This window comes from Heliangelus exortis, chromosome 18 (assembly GCF_036169615.1).
Source record: "Heliangelus exortis chromosome 18, bHelExo1.hap1, whole genome shotgun sequence".
NCBI lineage: Eukaryota > Metazoa > Chordata > Aves > Apodiformes > Trochilidae > Heliangelus > Heliangelus exortis.
In genome coordinates this window covers 9,791,291-9,811,593 of record NC_092439.1, presented here as the reverse complement: position 1 = coordinate 9,811,593, position 20,303 = coordinate 9,791,291, and the positions used below count along the sequence as shown (strand labels likewise).

General features: G+C 41.1%; 1 long non-coding RNA gene across 3 annotated transcripts; it reads left to right on the top strand.

The window, feature by feature from the left end:
- Window positions 1-2,011: 2,011 nt before the first annotated feature.
- LOC139804659 (uncharacterized) lies at window positions 2,012-19,366 on the top strand. 3 transcript variants are annotated; one of them, XR_011729478.1, is made up of 3 exons: window positions 2,012-2,341; window positions 2,672-2,784; window positions 18,910-19,366. It is a non-coding gene; the product is annotated as an uncharacterized lncRNA (long non-coding RNA). The 3 variants fall into 3 exon arrangements; XR_011729480.1 differs by lacking the exon at window positions 18,910-19,366 and adding an exon at window positions 14,661-15,723; XR_011729479.1 differs by lacking the exon at window positions 18,910-19,366 and adding an exon at window positions 6,496-6,630.
- Window positions 19,367-20,303: the final 937 nt, after the last annotated feature.

Sequence of the window (20,303 nt, the reverse complement as noted above, 5' to 3'; positions counted from 1 at the left end):
GAAAGAGTACAAAAACTACATTATGCCATCTCAGCTTCTCAAACCCAAAAGTTTAAACACTTTCCTTGCGTCCAGAGCAAGAACCTTTAAACAGCCCTGCAGCCTTTTCTGATCTACCTTCATTACTGCTCAAAACGGGGCTTAGGAAATGAAATGAGGCTCCCTGACTCAGATGGAGCCTTTGCCCTGCACTGGAGCACATCAGTCCATCAGCTGCACAGAGCTCACCTGCTGTCTCCAGAGAATCCATAGGGATTGACTCAGCCTGTTCGGGAATGACTGCTGGAAGACACTGTGCTTCTGTGCAAGGCTGTGCCTTCCATTTCCCACTGACTGTTTCCAGGTGAGGGAGCTGCTGCCATTCCCAGGGACACGAGTGGGAGACTGAGGAAGCCTGTGGGATGCTGACCTTGCACAAAAGCCCAACTCTGCCCACACAATGAAGTAGGTGTTGTTGACTGCTGACTGGAGGCATCTCCCATGACCTCAAAGCAGCAGAGCTCACTGCTGTTTCACCAATCAGACATCCATATGGGCCTGCCTGAAATAAAAGGAAGAGGCAGCATACTGGGCCATGCTCAGTCCACTGATTTCTACTTGCATCCTTTTGAGATGGGAGAGGAAACCTACAGAGAGCTACAGAAACATGGGTATGTCACCTATTTATGTTGTGGAATATTTTCTCTCTGTTTTCTACCCTTTGCTTAATAATTCGTAAAATTCTCCTTGCTTTCCCAGCTGCTGCTGAGCAATCAGTAGCTATTTTCACAGGGCTAATCACTGTTCCTCTACAATATTACTACAGAATTATAAAAACTTATTTGCCCTTGCTCAATCTCACGCAGTTTGCTGCAGAGATATTGTCAGGGCTCTGATTTTCCAGAGGGCATTACTTTGACCATATTGCCACTGAATTCCTCTGACATTTTAGTTATTCAGTAATGAGAATGCCACAGTCATTAGGCAATGGTACATCCTTCCACAGCTTCTTGTAGGCTACTTTATATTTGACTCTCATGCTATATGATCATGTGCTACAGATCTGAATGGTTCAGATTTCACTGCTTTCTCCTGCACTTAGGAGAAGGATAGCTCTTTGGCTGGGATGGGTATTCCTTGGAGATACAAGTTTTGATAAAGGTGTCTGCATTTTTCTAAGATCACATACATCTAAACTACCTTATGAGGAATGCAGCATGAGCAGTGATTTAAATACAGCTGTCTTATTAGATTAACAGTTAATATCAGTCTTCTATCAGTCTATCTATGTCTAGAACAAGGAGTTTCTTCAGAGGTTATCATAGTTTTGCAGGAGAGCAACAAAAAGTAAGCAGGACCACAGAGCACATCAGTTATATTATTGCTTAGTAAGTAGAGGTTAATAAAGTCATTTTCCAGATACAGAATTAAAAAGAGATTAAAAAGTCATCTTCTTATCCTGAAAATGATGTAAGACTGTGTGCCAAATTCAAGGTTTGACACAAGGGTACAACTACACATGAAAAGATAATTTTTCAGGCCCTGTTCGGGAAAGATTTTCTTGTTATTGGAGTACATGCTTAATTTTATCACTTGCTAAAGCATCTCTGCTTTTCTGAATAGTAATAAATTTAAGTGTCTAATGTAGTCTCCTAAATGAGAAGTTCTAATGCCAGTTAAGTTCAATTCATTGGGTCTAAAGCTACTTACATGAAACAAGATACTGATACATTTGCATATAATGACAGGTTAAGCATCTGCAGAGTAAAGTGCTGGCCAGCTGATAGGATGCAATTAAGACAAAAAGAACTTGGGAATACTTTTTCCTCCACCAGATGATTCAAAACTAGACAGGAAATGGCTCAGATTTCCACCAGGAAGCTGAGTGTAGCACAAGCTAACATATCTATTGGTATTCACAGGGCTTTGGCAAGCTTAGAGCTCTCTGTAAGAGACGCTGGGCTGCCATGGGTGGAGCTGGATAAAACAGGTAGTGTCAGCTTTTGGGTTAATAAGTTTGCACAGGCTTGATTTAGATACAGAGTGTAATGGTTGGTTTATTGTTCTAACAAGTTGATTCCAGGCAACAGATCTTCAATTTCCCTGTAATTCATGAGGGCAACATTTCCACCCATGTATGAGAGGGACTGTTCAAGGTAAACAGCTGACAAATATTTCCCTCTCTCTAGGCTGTAACATGCCACAAAACAGAGGATTTAAGGTGACCATGGAACTGTCCAACTTCTCCTTTTGTTTCCCAACTGAGTTTTTGCAAGAGAAAGAAAACCAAATGAACTGATAACTGACCACAAGGGATGTTCTTCATATCTAAGCCAAGAGAGCAGCATGGCTCCAGGGACAGGTAATTTCATCTATTTAGCCAGCAGACTTGAAATCTCAACCTAATTCCCAGAGATTTGGGGTCAATCACTGTGCCGTGTCTTCTTGTTTCTGAAGTAACAAGAAAGACACTGAGACCTCAAACAGCTGATTTCTTTTTGGCAGACAGTATGAACAGAAGTAATGCCTGTGATTTGCCCACCACAATCAATGACTTAGTGACTTCACCTCCTTTCAGGAACTGTTGCATGGGAAGCAACAGCCATTTAGGATATTTAGCTATATGAATGTATCTCATACCTGCTAGGACCATGTTCCACTGCAAATATACCAAGTTCTTTTCTTTTTACAGTTCTCTGGGAATGAGACTGGGGCTGCTTCCCACCACAGTCCTTAAGCTGGTAAACTCTCTGGTGCTGGGATCTTGTAACAGACTTGCTGTGAGCAGAAGCCAACATCAGGCAGGTACGTGAGAATCTGCAGCTCAAATTTTAAAATTTCTTCACATTAGCATCCAGAGTGTTGTTGATTTGTGTCCCTCCAGTTATGACCCTGAGGTTGCTAATGTGGTCATTCCTGTAGAACTTAGATCTGATTAGCTGAAAGAACAGATGTGCTGCTTCTAAAAATTTGTATTACCCATTTCCACCTGTGAGAGTAATGCCATCGGCTTGCCAAGTCCTCCTGGAGACTGGAGTTGGAACTCCAGCCCCAAATCTTTTTCCAAGCAGTACATTTAACAAATCAGTAGTGTACTCTGCAAAAATGCAACTAAACTGGAGTTGGAGAAAACATCTGTCTCTGATGGGCACCATTGTGATGCTTTATGTCAGTTTGCATCAGTCAAGCTTGCAGTTTAACTCTGTTTCAGGGGTTTTTTTACATGCATCAAAAGGTTTGTCATTTTTCTGTGATTTAGGTAAAGGTAGGTTAGGTAATAAAATTCTGTGGGCTGGCAAGCACTGAAGCAAACCTCAGCTTTTAGCTTTATGTTCCCAGATGCCTACATTTCCAGTGGGTAGTGTGTCATATGTCTAGAGAAAATGAATGCTAATGAAATAGAAAGTGGTGAAAAGCTGCTATAATGGCAGAAAGTTGCTCAGCTAATAGAACAGGTTCTGACAGAGGCAATTGATAGTTTTCCCAGAGCTCTAAAAAATAATTATTTAAATATTTATATGAGCAGAGAGTGGAGAGCTGGGGGTGGAAAGGGGGGACCCATTTGTAAGTCTGCTGGATAAGGGATGTTCCAGAGGATACCTGATGCACACTGTTGCTGCCTTGTGGCTTTCAGGGGAAAACTCTTCCTTTACTCCCTAGCTCAGAAGCCAGCATGCTGCTGAGACACAATTCTGTATTACATTAGGGATAGAGTAATGGATTTTGAGCTATGCCTTTTCAATGGAAATCCTTCCCCCCTCAGCTGGAAAGCAAAAGTACATGTCTGCTGCAGCCCACAAGTGTCATCACATAGGAACTGACCCCAGACTTTTCAGAAAATTCATAGATCCCACCAGCTGTTTTATTAAAATGTCACATTCTTCCACATTTAAACGTTTCACTTAATGCAAAAGCCATGGGGGGCAAAATGTTGGCCTTGGCAAAGCCAAGAGGGGATTAAAACCCTATGGTTAAGACGGAGTCCACTTTTCAATCAACCCTTAAGGTCTCCAGAGTCCTGCCACCTTCAGCCAGTAGTTTTTGGAGGATGACGTTTCATTAGTGGATCAAATCCAGACTTGAACTTGAGTCCAGCTGGCACACACGAGGCCCTCAAGCTGACAAGCTGTTCCTTGGAGCATTAGCAATTCTTTCCTCTCTTGCCCTGGCTGTAAAGCCAAACATTGGCAGTCTGATGGACTATTTCATCAGGGCATTTCACAACGAGGTTTTACACCCGCATTTTCTGCACAAGAGAGCTCCAGTAAACCCTGCATCAAAGCTCAGTGTGAGCAGTTCTTGATAAGCATCTTGCTGGATGAGTCAGGCTGTGCCCTGAGAGCAGTCAGAGAGGTGAAGTGTCCTACCCATCCCTGTCTCCCTCTGGGGCCTGGCTGTCCCCTCCCTTCCCCTGCAAACACCAGCTCAGACTTTTCTCAGCTCCTTGGCCAGTTCCATTCTGAGCAGCCACCACGATCTGGTGCCCAACCTCAGAGGCCAATACTGCCCCAGGAACTGTAAAGTTCCTCTCATCTCACACCCTTCTCAAGCTCCCATTTCTGACTAAGCAAATCTTATATTTAGGAGAGAGCTATGTCTGACTTCATTGCTTCTGTAGCTCCCTGCCACCATCTTCAGTAAGGAATACAATAGACTAAAGAATAAAAAAAATATTCTGTTTTTTCCACATGTTTGGTTTACAAACCACAACATCCCAGCTTTTAAGTATAATGCCTTATCCAAAGAAGCAGCCCTGTTCTCAAGCTGCAGTGCTCTGGATGCTTCAGTCACAAAGAAGGTCTTGTTCTAACAGAAGGTGACCCCTGGAATGCTTATATCTTTTTTTGCCTTAAAATGGTGGCATGGCACTTCCTGCACAAGGATAACTGAAAGGATGGGCTAGAGCTGAGATTCAGCTTCTGGTGATAATTATCCAGTGCCAACTGACTTCTAGGACAGCGTCTGCCCTCACACTCACAAACCAATTCACAGAAATACTGGATTGCTCCATGACAGTGAAGAAGCATTTCATGAACTTAGAAAGTAAAGGCAGAACTTCAGGGTTTCAGCCCAGGTCCAAAATTTATGATGTTTTCTGTGCATCACAGTGCAAGGGTGTGTAAGCCAGTCTTAATGGAAAAGCTTTGGTGGCATTCTAGTTAGCTTTGATTTAAAGCTTAATTTAGGTCCTGAAAAGGGTTAGTGCATCTTTACAGCCATCTTGTAATTCTCCAAGTGTCCTGCCATGAAGTTAGCCAAGTCCACATTTCAACACGGCAGGGTCACTTTCAGATCAAAGAAGTACTCAGACAACTACCAAAATTCACTGAGAAAAGGCTTATGCCTTTTCCAAAAATCTACCAAAATGGAGAGCAGGCAATTCATGTAACTATGCAAGTGCATTCAAAGGAGAGGTAATGAAAATAACATGTGTTGAATATAGTCATTCATGATGTTAAATGAAAACTAAAATTCTAGGACGAAAGAGGTTCTAACTAAATATTTAAAACTGAATATTAGAGCTGAGAGTATAATTGGCAGCAAATAATTCACCCAATGAATTTAGCTTCTTTTCAGTTTGTGGAGTGTCTGCATACAGATTGCCATTTCCTCAGATTTGATCATTACTTTAAATTACTCTCAATTTTATAGTGTAATTCTTTCCCAGTACAGGTTGATGGTGAGGAGTCTCCAGTGCTTTCCCCTGACACTTCATATCTGAAGTCTGATCTGTAAATGTTAGCTCTGAGCAGCTGCACACAAGCAAGGTATTGCTCTGACCCACAGTTTGATGTGCATGTCCTGTCTGAAAATTTGAGCATGCCACCTCAGCACTTAGTTTGTGTGCATGAAAGCTGACTGCTAAAATAGCAGGGAAAAGAAAATAATAAGCAGAAAGCATATACAACACAGCTGTTTTTAAGACATCCAGAAAGTGTAGTCATTCTCAGTGTTGTACCATAGCAGGAACCTATGTGCACCTCCTATGATCTCTAGTGTGCAATATTATTGTGTCTGATGCAGAATTATTTGGTACTGAAATAAACTTCAGCTTTTAATGGCTAAATGTCATGCAAAAGGATGCTGAACTTGAAAGCCAGCAGAAAAGCCCTAGGCTGTTTCAGAATTCAGATTCAAATTATTCAGTTATCTGTACTCCTCTTAGATATCTATAAATATCTACACTCCACGGGGTGCTCATGCAATTTCTGATGGTTTACCAGAGTGAAGCCACCTCCTCAACTGTAGGTTAGAGTTGTAACTCCTTGATATCGATGAAAAGGCAAGAGACTTAGTTATGAAGGTCATTTTTCAACTGAACAGTTAACTGGAGGGCAACACAGAATGAGTTTAACTCTCTTTTGTCTCACAAATTTTGCAATCAAAGAATATAAACACAAACAAAGCTGTTAAGGAGACCTCTTCTTGCTGAATGCACTGGAAAAAAAATTAACTAACTTAATAAGGTAAAAAATTAGAACATTTTCATTAACACAAAATGTTCTTTTTAATTAGGATTTTGCAAGCTAAGTCTTCTAATGAATGAAGAAATGGAACTTCAAAATGATTTGAATTACTTTTTTTTTTTTTTCCTCTCGCCGAGAAGAACAAATGTAACTTTTTGCAAAATAAATTCAGTTGGTAACTGGAGACTTTCTAATTAACTATTTCATGGATTGAATTTTCATAGGCCTATAAAAATGAATGGCTATGACATGGCTGCTCTCCTAACTAATCCTCAAAAGCTCTGAGTTCTCTAAGAACAGAGCCAGTGCAAACCGTGCTGAGACACATGCAGTGGGCAGAGGTACAGGCAATTTACTCCTGCACAGAGTGGGGGCAAAACAAGTCAAGGAGATAATTCTTCCTTTTTAAGGAAGCAATTTCATGGCACAGATGCTGATGATTAGAGGGACACATTTATTGGAGTGACCCATGCCTCTGTGGCACTGCACTAGCACCCTCTGCATGTGCTGGGGCAGGAGGTACTGATGCTGCTTGGCTGTGGCTGCTTTGCCAGCATCAGAGCTGGGCTCAGCACTGTAAAAGTTGCTAAGGAAAGGAAAGGCAGCTTTTATAGGGCTGGTCCTGTGTGAAGGAAGGGTCCTGTGTGACAAGCTAGAGCAGCCAGAGAGCTGCTACAGGTTGGCTGTGCCACACAATAAATCCCTGCCTTGTCTCACACAACCAGTAGCAGCAGGTCAGACCAGCAGCAAACGTGAAACCAATGAACCCAGTTGAATTCCTTGCATCTGGACACAGCTGGCAGGACCTGGCCACAACAGGGGAAGTGTGAAGGGTGTCATCAGAGTTGGTGTCTGCCTTTCCACACACAGAGCAACAGAAAAATGTCTGCACTGGAGCCAAGCTGAACTGATCAGTCCCACAGGTGTTGCACAGCACTGTATGAGCCCATTCTGCAGCTGCCAGAGACACATGTTCAGTGCCACCAACTCCCAAGAACAAGCAAGGTGAGTGCAACACCTCCTGCAGTACTTCCAACCCAAATGATGACAAGCAGCTCTCTCTGGCCATGATATGGCCACACCCAGCAGGATGCCTCCCTAGAAAAAACATGAGGGAACAGACACAGCTAGAAAACAATCACCTTGAAATGCCAAAAGAAAAAGTATAAGCTCTAGGTCTCCAGTTTAAAGACAAAAACAGTCTAAAGCTGATAGACTTGGTTCATCTCCCTGCAACAGGGATGAGATACTGCTTTTGACCTAAAATGTCTGGCTCCCTTTTTGCAGCAGCTCCAGAAAGTTTTTATATGGGCTAATATGACCACACTAGTACACACTATGCCAGGATAGGCTATAAAATCAATTTCCAGATGACACTATTAACCAGAAAAGTGCACTTGATCCACAGAAATTGGAAGCTTGAGGACATGGGCTAAGGCACACAAACACTTTGTGATATACAAGATAAGTAAAGTAAAGATGTGGGAATGGGCCTGGATATTTGCAGAAGCAGTAAAATCTGTTCTTCATAAAAGAAAACATTAGCAAGCAATAAGAGAATGAGGCACAGCTAATTATAAATGTAATACATGGGTAGCTGCTTGCTGCTGCTCACTGCTCATATACTTCAGCCTAAATCTATGTTCTTTAGTTTCTAGCTCTGTGTTTTTAATATCTATTAAAATCTCAATGGTAGTCCTCTGGCTTAAGACACAGAGAAACCTGGATCCTGGGTTTACAAGACCAAGGCAGTATCTCCATTAATGCCCATCAAAATGCAAATGAGGGACCTTTTTCATTCTTCTGTGCAAAATTATCAGGTTTATTTGCAGTAAGAGTGGAAGGACTCATGCTCCCACGTTCAGCAGAGGTACAAGGACAAGAAGGCAGTGACCCATTGCTAAATTAGTCATCCTAAGTACAATATATGAAGGAAAGTAAAAGCTCAAGAAGTACCCTAATAAAGAGAATATTGGAAAGCAAAGGTCTACTGAAGGCAAAGGTTATGGTAAAACAGAGATTTTGGTCAGATGTCTTAATCTATTTACACAGTGGGAGGTCCTCAACAAATTGCATGGCAAGATTGGAAATGAATTAGCAAGCTCTGAAAACGGACATTAAAGTCCAGGAGCACAGGTCAAACACACACAGTCTTTTGTACCAAGTACTCAGCAATAGAAGAAAAACCTAAGTGTTATTTGATGTCATGGTGACCACATGTTAATTAGAATAGAACAGTTCCAGTTGGAAGGGATCTTCAAAGATCACCTTGTCCAACTTAAGACACGAAGTTGTGGGATGGGAAGGTCCATATAGGGTCTCTATCTGAAACCTAAAATCTCGATGCCTTAAAATGGTGCAAAAATTATCAAATAAACACAATGCAGTAAATTAATATTAAAGAACTTCACAAGATGTTTAACAGATTGGAATTATTTAAGGATATAGCATATGTATCAGTATTCAGCCAAAAATACATGCAAAAGATTTCATTAGGCAATTAAAAAAGATGTGAAATCTGAACTTTCCTGGAAGATAAAGTCAGATCATATTCAGTGTTTACAGATATCATTTATTTAAGTTAAGAGTGCAATCACTTAAATAAACAAAATTCAGTTCTGGAAGACAGTAATACTGACTTCAATCCCAGAAAAAAAAAATTGCCATTTTCCTGCAGACTAAAAGACTGGGAAGACCCTAATGCTAGACATAGGTTTAGAAAATATCTGCAGCTATTTTTTCAGACAGTTTTTTTTCCTGGACACCCACTATTTCACAGAGTCAGCCTCAGACTGGAAGCAAATGAGACACCATCACACACAGGGCATGTGGATCGTGTTGCCCCAAACACCTTTTTTCTATTTGTCTCATGCCATTCTCAGGCCAAGGAAGAACAGACAAGGCTGAGACCCAGCAGAGGTTGGCCCCATTCTTTTTCATGCCACAAAGATCTGAGCAGCTGAAAGTGGCTTCAGTGCAGCTTTACATCTTTACTGCTCCAGATACCCTGCAGGGAAGGAGATGCTGCCCCACGAGTGCAGGATCCACACAGCCCTGGGAGGCTGGAGAGCTGGCTGCAGGAAACAGTGCCTCAGCCTTAGGTTGTAGGTGCTCCTAGATGGCAGGGGGTATTTCTAATTGTTTTCTCTCGTTCTGTTATTTATTTTTGTGCATAGGCTGATGGCTGGGTGCTTTTCAAAAATACAAACACCTCTCTCTAGAGAGCACACATCCCACAGCACAGTGCAGTGCTGGCTGCAGAACCCTTTTTGTATTCCTTGTGCACTGGGCAGGGATTTTTTCATTTCATGCATCATCCATAACTTGCTGCAGCGATTCCAAAATTCTCTACCACGCTCACATGAATACGAATAATTTAAATTCACATTTTTGCTTTTGGAAATTTATCATCATATAAGTTGGGCTCATAAAGCAACTGTATTTCTGAAATTTCCCACAGAATAATCAAGCGATGGCACTGCTGAACAAAATAGCCTAAATGCATTGGTATCACACAGGCACTCTGAGCTGTGACTTCATCTCCAAGAAGGTCAGCCCCTGCTAAAAGTCTGTCACCACTATTACTGCCCACTCTACTCTTTTTTCTTTGATGCTTTTTAATAGAGACTAATTGAATAAATGATTAAAAAAAAACCAAAGGAGCTGTTGCTCTGGGCATAGATAGGCATCTCTTCTCTGCCAACAGCCAACAGCAAATGTTGTGAAGGAACTTAATGAAATGTTGCTGCAGTTATGGAAGAATTGATTTGGAATCCAAAGTCCCACTCCTTAGTCCCCAGTAGTGTCTGCTGGATTTGGGCCAAAGAACAAGATATTCCTTTTTTTAAACATAATTGTGAATACAGATGCATTTAATCCTCTCAACCCTCATAGAAACTGTTAGCTTTCAGAAAAATCAAAGCAAATTATAAGTTTGCCATAAGCAATGAGTTCTGTAGTTTCTCAATTTTAAGTGTGTTGGCTTTTCAGAACCAACCCTTGCTCCCATCTCCTACTGTGGGGGATGGGGCAGCTGAGAGCAAGGCCCAGGTCACAAACCACCTCTCACAAAACCCACCTGGAGGCTAAGGCTTCACCAGCTGGTGCCTCCCCAAATCCTGTGTGCTGGCAGTAACTGGAGCTGTGTGCACATAACACAACTCAGCCCCTGCCTTGGAAACTCCTCCAGAGCACAGGGGTGGTGCAAGGAGAATTAGGTCTATGTTTTGCACAACTGTTTTTTTTGTAACTGAGATTACTCCCTGTCCCAGTATCTGTATCTGCATTTCCCAGTATCTGTATTGCATTCAGCTGACGGATACAGTGCTGTGCTTCCACACCCAGCAATGCTGAAAGGAGAAAAAGTGAGAAGATAGAAAGTGCAGAAGAGAAGGAATGAATCTCAGCAGCTTTTCTGTTGAGCTCACACCTGGCAGGGGGTCTGCCCACAATTCCAGAAACTGGGCATGCCAGGTTCTCAAAAGCTGCTAAAGAAGTTTACCCAAACAGTTAAACCAATCTTACAATTACACAAAGAGAGTCCTAAAAAATTTGTCATTCCAGCAACAAAGTGTGGGGAAAAAAAAAAAAAAAAAAAAAAAGATGCTCTTAGAAGCTTTTCAGAAAGACAGACAACATTAGTTAGCACCTGAAAACTTAAATCAAGTTTGAACCCTGTTAATTTTCTTCATTAGCATAATGAAAAAACCTTAAGACTTCCCTGCTACTGACCTGATGGAAGTGGTGGGGTATCCTCAGGTACTGCTCTGGCTGCCCATGTGATGTGCCCCAGAGGGGTTTGTCACAAGGCACACTAACTCCTGCACCAATACCATCTGCTGCCTCAAGGAGTTTTATCTAAAAATAGAAGCTACTTAAGAAAAATGACCACTTCTTTAGAAGAACAGCCAGTTTCTCTGTGAATCAATTTAAGCCTGAGCACATCAATGAGATAGAGCTTGACCTGAAGAGCTCCACAGAAATCAAGACCTAAGGTAAAGGTGTGCCAATAATATGGAAGCTGATAAGGCGACTATGGGACTGATCCAAAGGCCATTAGGTCAGTGGCAAGCTTTAATGTTGATGTAAATGGGCTTTGGAACAGGCCATGCTAGAGAAAAGTACACTCCTTATTAAAAAGGAAAAAAGTAGCCACTAGAAACAGACTAGAAGTTAAGGGAAATTTTTTGCAGATGAAACTTTGTTCCATTTTTTCCAGCACCTCAGCAAAGGATTGGGCCGCTTGGCTCCTCAAATGAGGGTGCATCAACTTGCCACCTCGTCAAGAGTGAGGACCCAGCTCCTGCACCAGGGAGCTGGTAGCACAGTAGCACATGGGTGCAGTTTGCAAAAAATGTTTCAACAGCTAAAATATGGTCAGACTCTCTGGTCCAGCTGTGTTTACTGCACCTTTAGTCAGCAACACTGCCCACTTGCATTACTGCATAGATCCATTTTGCATCAGCAACTGCAGGAGTCCTTTCTCAGCTGACCAGGGAACTGTGATTGTCTGAATGACAAGAGAGGAACTGGGTGGTCCTAGTCAATGCTAAACCCTTGCCCACTCCACCCCACCTTATCTACTGTTTGCCATTGGGTTCAAATTTATTTTTGTGTCAGGGATCAGAGACACTAAATTGGGGAGAAAATGCAAATAGTTAAACTGACAAGGTGGTTCCAATGGCAAGATATGAAAAAGCAAATGTTCTGAAATTGAATACCATGTGCCTCACCCCAAAGAAAATAACATAAGTCTCTCCAAGACAAAATACAGGATATACTAAGAGACTATTGGTAAAATAGCTTGCTATGCTAAAACAATAAGGAGAGGGAAAATATTCAAGTCACTTTGTTGGCTCAATATTATTGCCTTGTTAGGGAAATGTGCCCTCAAGGACAGGTGTGAAGGAAAGAGGAGATCACAGAACACCACCACCCACAGAACAGCATGGACTTCAGCCACACCTTACAGAGACACCACTGCCTAAATGCAGGAGTGGTTGATGGGACAGCAAGTGTACCTGGGAGCCCTGACAACCAGTGCACAGAGCTGTACCCAACTGGCTCTGCAGCCCTTGTACTCTTGTGCCCAGGTTTGCCCATGCCAGCTGATGGGCACTGTTCTTCTGTGACCCAGCAGGAATCTCACCTTGCCATGAGATAGCTGTGCTGTGCTCCCTGCCTCAGGAACTGCCAGTTTGCCTTAAAATATTAGAGCAGTATTATATTGATTACTATTTGATATTTGCAGGTCTACAAAATGTCCAAGGAGACATAGGAAAGTTTAGAGACTTTTAATTTGTTGTACCAAAGCTTTTCTGATGGTCCCAGAAGATTACACATTTATGAAGAAGGGCAGCAACAATAAAAGCTTATTGTTTGCACTCAGCCAAACTTCATAGATTTTTAAAGTATGACAAAAGAGAAAATGAGTTACACAGATTTTCAATAACTTGAACACCAATCTCTGCTGTCCAAAGGGAATTACTTCAGTGTTCTTTCTTTGTCTACCTTGGCCTGGCTTTAAGGTTTTATCCTTGTAAATGACATCAGTAGTTACAGTTAACAGGTCCAGAATGAAGCTGTGGGGCTCAGATCCCCCTTGCCCTGATGTGCTAGATGCTCCAGGGAGAAGACTAAAGATAGGAAGAGAAACTTAGTCAAGGTAGACTCACCGTGGAAGATAGGAGCAAGCAGTGTGCACAGCCCTTCCCTTCGCTTCAATGACAAATCAGAGGTACCAAGAGGATTCTCTCATCAGAAGGCAATGGCATGAAGTGAGATTAAGGAAGCAAGCCACTTTGCTTTTATGTGTTCAGCTAAAGAACAAGGTCAAAGACATAAGGTCTTAAAAGTTTTAATTAAGTGACAGTGGAATTACTCACTTGCTCCTGGATTACATTGATGCAATCCAGAATGAAAACTGCCCTTTGACATTTCCCTTGATTTTTGCTTCTATTTGGTGGGGGTATACAGTGAGCTTTTCTCAGGTACAACCCCATCATAGCTACTGACAGGGGTGCAAGATACTTCTAAAATCTTCCCCACTTGGCTCTTTTAATGAAACGAGAGAAAGGCACTAAAGGAAGTAAAAAAAAAACATTACTGCAACAGAAGCTGGTGTGGCTGGAGAAAGTATGTTGCAAATCAGGGGTGGGGGATAAACATAAAACAAGTACGGATATTTTCTTTGAGAGCCATGCATGAGAAGTCTCACGTCGCTGGAAAACAAGAGGTCATAAAAGGCACCTGTGCAGTCTCTATTTGATGGACACTGAGCAGCACTTTGCTTGGCAACACTGGTGCATGCACAAGCACATCAGGTGGCTCTGAGGGGTCAAAACGATGCCTGGACATGCAGCCGTGGGAGCATCCAGCCTCTGAACCCTTGTGAAACAGAAGAAGCAGGACCCACAGCCAGGAAACACAGCATAAAAGGCCGTGGTAAGACTCAGGCTAAAATGTGGTTTAAAAAGAAGGTAGTGTTTTGGTTTCTCAGCCCTCTATTTTTATTTGGTTTTATGCTCCAGTAAGTAAAATCAACAACTTCTTTTTCCCCAATAAACTGAAATTTTGCAGGCCATTAATCCATAATACAGACAAAAGCCTTTGGGTGCATGTGAAACAAAATGAAAAATGGTCAGCCTGGTTCTTCCAGGAAAGCTAATACTTCGCATAAGCAGTAAAGATTTTCCAACAAGCAACAGCACACACGTTTTAGTGCAGACCCACAGTGACTGCGTGAGCGTGGTAGAGGGTAATGGCTCTGAATATCATTTATGCACACTTAGCTACCATTTAGCTAATGTTTATGCAGCATTTTGAAAATGTAAAGTGCTATAAAGATGCCAAATGCTATTATTATTAATAATCCAAGTGATAAATATCACTCAAAATTCTACACCCTACCCTTGTCCTTCATGTCAAAGGGATGTTTGCACGTATAATAAGGACTGCAATTCAGTGAGACACTTCCAGTGTATGCGTTACTTAGAGTTCATCAGTTTTACACATAAGGGAATAAAGGACTAACTGGTTTCTCCCCAAGTTTACTGAGTGTTAAAAAAATACAAATTAAGATGGAAGAGTACGTTAAAACCCTGCTTTTAAAAACGTTGGGTCAGAGGTCTGCTGTAACATTTAAAAGCCTATTTAGCAAGCCACGTAGGTCAACATGTTTTAATGAAATGTGTTTTCTTTTCAATCAATGTAAAGGAGGGCACAGAAAAGGACTCAAGGCCAGTAATACATGGGTGTCTGCTGTGTTTCCCCTGCACCCAGCACTGCAGCAGCTTGCTGTCCATCCTTACATCATCCAAGCCCCCAAACCTGTCCCTCTACACATCTTCACTTCATCCCTCAGAGGATATCTACCAACCACAGAGCCACCTATCACAAAAAGAATTATTCCATCAATGGTTTTCCTATTTCTCCAAACCTTTTCTATTTGCAATGACAGCACCATGTCAAAAAAGCAGGTAGGAACCACCTCAGAAGTTACTAATGCTCCAGAACCCAGGTCCCTCATGAGTGCTTGCCATCGCACTGACTGCGTTAGACCTCACCAGGCAAAAGAAACTGTAAGTCAAGGTCTTTGCTCTCTCCTTTTACCTTCAGACAGAAACCTCCCATTACACTCAGAGAAGTGGTTGTTATTTGAAGAAGGTGATCAGGAAGTGCCAAGAAGGACAGGAATTTTTTTTCCATTATTTTTTCTCAGGTTTGGAGCAGCCTTGGTAATTGTAGTGGCCTTGCCACGGTAACTGAATATGCAGTTACTTTTCTGAGATAAGCATCTGCCATTCCCCTTACTAGAAAACCAAAAGGGAATAAAAATAAAATAAAATAAAATATTCCAAAGTAAGATCTTTTAAATACCCTCACTCACTTCACCAAACCAGGGTTTTCAGAGTTCAGCTCCCATTCTGGTATTTTGTTGCAGTGGTTGGATGCTGAGCTCTTGGACACTTGGTCCAGCCCTTGAGATTGGGGACACAGGTAGATAATCCATGGTTAAATCTCTCCTTTGAAGGCTTTCTCCAAGACTTAATAAAAGGAAAATGAGGAAAAAAAATCCAACAGAGACAGCCCGATCTTCTACTTGCTCACACTGGTATAAATCAAGAATAAACCTGTGGACTTTGTAGGACTTACACAAATATAAAACTGCTAGAAATGAAAGGTTCACATTTCCTAACTTCAGCAGTTGGCTTGGTTTTCTTTAAATAGCTTCATTAATAAATACTTTTTAAAAAGAAAAAAAAAAAAAAAAAAAAAAAAAAAAGAAAGAAAGAAAGAAAAGGGAGCACTCTTCCTTCCCCAATACTAATTGCTAGTGCTCAGATTTAATCTTTAGCATTTATTGTGCTTCACCAAATCCCTAATAATCACCCCAGAAGACTCCTTAACATTGTTGTATAATGGGAAACAAGGGCAGGGTATTACTTTTTCATGTACAAAGATGTTTCATCAGGAGGCCAGATTTCTTCTATGCAGCTAAAGTACATAGAGCCTGACACTTTTAATTTCTTCCGTAATTGTGTCACGAGAGGAGGTTATGTCACTCTGCCTCTTTGCTGAATTCCAAGAGGCTCAATGCTATTCCCATGGTCATCGCCTCCTGCCTCTACTTTAAAATAATGAAGATTTGGGCTGAAATAAATTTGAAGATATCAAATAAGGACCCCTTGAGTTCCAGGGAAAGAAAATAAAGCGGCTTTTATTAAACTTGTTATGAGACCTTTCATGACCACTATTCTCGCTGTTCTCTTTGCTCAAAGCCTTTAGAGAATGGTCTCACTTTAGCCTAAACTCAGCTTTTTCTCAGCTCTCTAAGCCTCTGTAAAATTGAAGGACATTCACTCCAACACACATCTTTAATAACTCAGTATGATTTAAACTTTCAATCTGCATTCCTGATTTCTGTAATAATTGAAAGGAATGCATTAGCAGCAGAAAAAAACCCCCACTTTTGCTTCATAAACTTTACCTTCATTGCCTCAGATTTTCAGTAGTTCTCAATATGTAAGTTTAATGGCGTGACCCTAACAAGAAACGATCAGCAAATGAAACGAACCAGTGTGTAGCTGCTCCACACGGCTACAAGTGTCAGCTGTGGCCTGCCTGCCATTAATTTTATTGTAACTCATTTCTTCAGGTTGAGTACAGCACGATTTAATGTTCCCATTCTCCCATTCCTGTTCTGCATGACAAATTGTTTTAATAAACATAAACCGGGTAATAATAAAGTAATAATAAGCCTAGCACTCACCTTATATCACTGCAGTTAAATTCTCCCACAAGCCAGCACTGGTTACAGTGACAATTACAGTCGGGCCAATCCGCAGCCAGGCAAGCACAATGGACAGATTTAATATCGTTTGTAAATATGATTAGTGTGCTGTCATGTTATTGCAGCCTGGTATTTACATTTCTCTCTGGGGTTATTCACTACACCAAATCAACATTAAATAGTGCTCCCTTCTCTTCCCCTTTAATCAAATATACCTTTCTTTGTGCTCCAACTCAGAAGTTAATGAAGAAAATGGCATCGATTGTTAATATTCAGGGATCAATCAGTGCTTTACGTACCTCTTTTTTTTTTTTTTTTTTTAAACAGATGTACATCTGTCTGTATAGCCCTGGAAGATTTCTTTCAAAATTCATAATCTCCTCTCTTCCTCCTCCCCCTCCACACACACCCTTTAACATCAACACTCGTCTGCTTACTCTCTTATGAAAAATGTTCAAATAATGAATGGCTGTTGTTTACAGAAGTAATTTCATGCTACATTTCCATTATTGCCTGGATTTGTTTAGCTTCTCAAGCTTCCCCATTTCCCTGCAATGAACTTTTAAGGAAATATAACCAGCTTTCACTGTTTATGCCATTATGTTTATAATAGAAGCTGCTCTCATTTGTGACATATTGCAACACTTCATAACTGTGTGCAAATAAGCATCCTTAAACTTGTTAAGGTCAATTAATCATTGTACAAAAGCTTTTTTAGCTAGGACTTCCACCAGCATAAATCCAGCCACACAGCAGGGTAATGAAAGGGCTCTAGCGTGGACCCAGGTCTACATGGCACAATTGTGTGCTTCAGATGTTAATAAAATTGCCTACAAATGACCCAGGTCTTTTTCTCCAAAGTTATTTGGTTCCTGTGGCCAGGCAGCACAGGCTGAACACCTGCAACTCCAGACAAGGAACTGCTCCAGCAGACAAAAATTCCCAATTACTCCAGTGAAGAAACAGAACAATTTTTAAAGCACAAAAGGAAGGAATCAAGCTGGAGGACAGCCTGTTGAGTTTGGACCCTCAGCACTTTGCTGGACAGGAATCACCCCATGATACACCCTGCAACAAGTACCTATTTCCAGACATCAGGGAGGACTCCATCAAAGGAGAGCATCTGCATCACCTGACAGCGTGGAGTCCTGGCCTCCTCCAGCTGCTGGGGGGGTTTCTGGGGGGTGGCAGTGATGGCACTTACTGCCTGAGAGCTGCCAGACACCAGCACTGATGACAGAAATGGCTCTTAATAATTATTAACACTCTTCTTCACACACCGCTGTGGCACACACCAAGACTCACTTTTACCTTCATGCAGCTAAGAGAAGAGGAAATATTCAGGTGGTTGATATTTATGCTTTTTTTTTCAACACACATCTCCTGCACTGTAGACTGAATCAAGGCCTCTGTCTGAAATTTAAGATATGCCTTAATCAGAGTCAATGGGTTTTCTGGATGCCCCAGGCTTACTGGTGTCATGGTGCATGAATGCATGTAAAATAGGTCTGTGTCATTGGTATTTGCCTGATGTGTACAAACAATGAAAACAAACCCCCTCCACAAACTCAAATAAAGTGTAGGAGCAAAAACTGGTGAAATCTTGAATACTAATGGAAAATAAAAATACATAGGTTAGTGCAGTTTCTGAGGGTGCCCATGTGCACGCATATACTTTATGCATTCACCAGCATTTCATGTGCACTTGTATTTTCACACAAATTGGAGTATATAGAGATGCCCCACGCTAGAAATCCAGCCCTCAGTGAAGACCAAAATGCATGAGGAAGACCCATAATCAGGCACCTGTAATAATTAGAAAGCTGATGCACACCTTGGCATTTACTGCAAGTTAACTTTCCCATACCACGAGTTTCAGTTAGGAAAAGGGGAAAGAAACATGATTTAAAGAAAGCATTAACAGTCAGTCAGAGAGCATATCTATTTTGTGGGGGATGTAGATAATCTGGAGACAAAAGTGGGACATTTTAAAGACCTATCTCTAGTTGTGCCTTTATTGAAAATGAAAGATTTAAGAATATGATTCAAATGGTCACCCAGGGGGCATGGATCTGCCTTACTGTGACTTGCTGATATTATTTATTTAGAAGAGTCAAATGTCAAAGCAAAATATTTCTGCTGAAATGTGTATTTACTGATTTTTTCTTTCAGAGCTCAGCAAGGTGACAGCTGGAGAGGGGTGTCTGTGCATGTGTGGAAAAAAAAAAAAAAAAAAGAGAGGGAAGAAGTGGGGTGTTACTAAACACAAGATCACAGTACTCGAAACATCCTACTGAGATCAGGAGAATTGTGAAGCATACCAAGGTGGTACTCTAGCTATTCATTAACTGCCTGTATCAGCCAGCCTGGAGATTAGAGCTTAATGCAATGGTGAAGTAAGTGTCCATATCACAGGAGCCATGGAGGAATAGCGGGATGTAATGAAACTGAATAGCTAGCCATTGAAAGTTGAAAAATATATTGATTTTTCAGTGCTTGATCACCCAGGAGGCTTTATCAGGTATGAATACTTGGGAACCATCTGCTAACTCTGTAATGGTATTTTAGGATTTGTGACAAGACACCAGCAAAAATAAAACTGCGTGTTAGAAAAATAACACAAAGTGAAGCCTGCTTCTCTGTAACACATTTCAGTGCTCCACATCTGGTTTTCTCATTCCTGTCTTTTAATTGTTTTCAAATTACCTATGGTTAATATGTGAATACAAATTGAAATTAGTACACAGATTCAATTTCTCCCTACCTTTTATAACAAAGATAGCTCAGACATACATAGCTGCATTTATTTCTCCATCAGATTGCATTACTTCTGTGGTAAAGATTTTTCTCCTCCCAAAAGGAAGTAAGCAGGACCCTGGTTATTGTATTTAGCTATTGAACCTCCTTGTCAACAATTCTTAGCATTCATTTGTGTAAGTCAAAGAACAAAACTGAACAGGAACAGGCTTGGAGGCACAATATCTACATATTGTCTGATGTAAATAACACTCCTAGACATGATTGGCATTCTCCAAACAACAATCATTGTTATTGAAATGTGCCTCTATTCCCCTTGTTTTAATACTAAGAATGATTATGAAATCTCTTTGGGTACGATAAATCAGCTGAAAGATGTAATAACATGTTTCAGCTGTTGGAATGGATGTTTGATTACAGCTCTGAGGGTTTTTTCCTCATCTTGTTTCTAGTTTAATTCTTAATCCATTCTGTGATTTAAAAAAAATACATTCCACACATCAACAGCAAATACACATTCTTGTTTACAGAGTGTGGGTAGCTGAGCAGGAATTGAGTTGCATTTTAACAATGCAGGGAAAATATTTTTCTATTACAGCTTTGGTTAAAATAGTAAGTTAAACTGACATTTGAAATCATATTCAGTAAACACTTAACTTTAGCACCTAAGTAAAAATAGAAAAGAGAAAGAAAGGAGGGGGAAAGAGAGAAAGGGAGACTTTGGTCAGACCATGCTTGATTTCCAGACACATAAAAAAAATCCAGCCCTCCTCCCCCACCTCCCTCCACGATCCTCAGAGCCTCTCTTC